We start from the raw sequence: 588 nt of genomic DNA on the forward strand, positions 1-588 counted from the left end.
GAGCTACAGGTGTCCCCCCCTCCACAGGCAAATGCTCTTTGCCGTAGACCACTGGCTCAGCCTTGCGGCCTCGGGAAGGGGAGTGCTGCCTGGATTGGGCCCCGCAGTCAAAGCAGGTGGGACGAGTCTGTGCTAGGGCCCTGAACAGCTCCAAGGTGCCCGTGCTCTTGGTGCCTTTTTTTGCATGGCCTCTGGCAGAGACGCTCCTGCAAGTGCACCAAGGGCCAGGCCGCAGCTGAGCAGGGAGGGATGAAAATCTCGGTGCTGGACTTGGGTGCCGAAAGCCCAGATCCAGCGGGATTTAGGCGCCTAACTAGAAGCGACGGATCCCTGTGGCTCTGGCTTGAAGGCCCCGGCGCCCGCCCCTCAGCCGGGCTCTGCCCTGCCCAGGAGGCGAGGGGGCCGCGCTGGGGAGTGCGGAGTTCCCGGCGCTTGCACAGGGCAGCGCCCGCGCGGGTTCCTGTAAAGGCAAACAGAAACCGGCGGCGGCGGCGGGAGGTGTCTGCCCCGGGTGAGTCACGGCCGGGCGGCTCTCCCTGCGCCCGCCCCGCCCCGCCCCGCCGAGTTTCCGAGCCGCTCGGCGGAGCC

The 588-nt window shown here is 68.4% G+C and overlaps 1 protein-coding gene across 1 annotated transcript in view; it reads left to right on the forward strand.

Annotated features, from left to right (window-relative positions):
• Positions 1–428: 428 nt before the first annotated feature.
• Positions 429–588, forward strand: part of MAP3K8 (mitogen-activated protein kinase kinase kinase 8) — a 26290-nt gene continuing 26130 nt past the window's right edge. The window contains exon 1 of the mRNA XM_019508225.1: positions 429–511. The gene's annotated coding sequence lies outside the window, so the exon portion shown is untranslated. The remainder of the gene's footprint in view (positions 512–588) is intronic.

The sequence above is a fragment of the Gavialis gangeticus genome, unplaced genomic scaffold, assembly GCF_001723915.1.
Source record: "Gavialis gangeticus isolate Ggan-Ray unplaced genomic scaffold, GavGan_comp1, whole genome shotgun sequence".
NCBI classification, from domain to species: domain Eukaryota; kingdom Metazoa; phylum Chordata; order Crocodylia; family Gavialidae; genus Gavialis; species Gavialis gangeticus.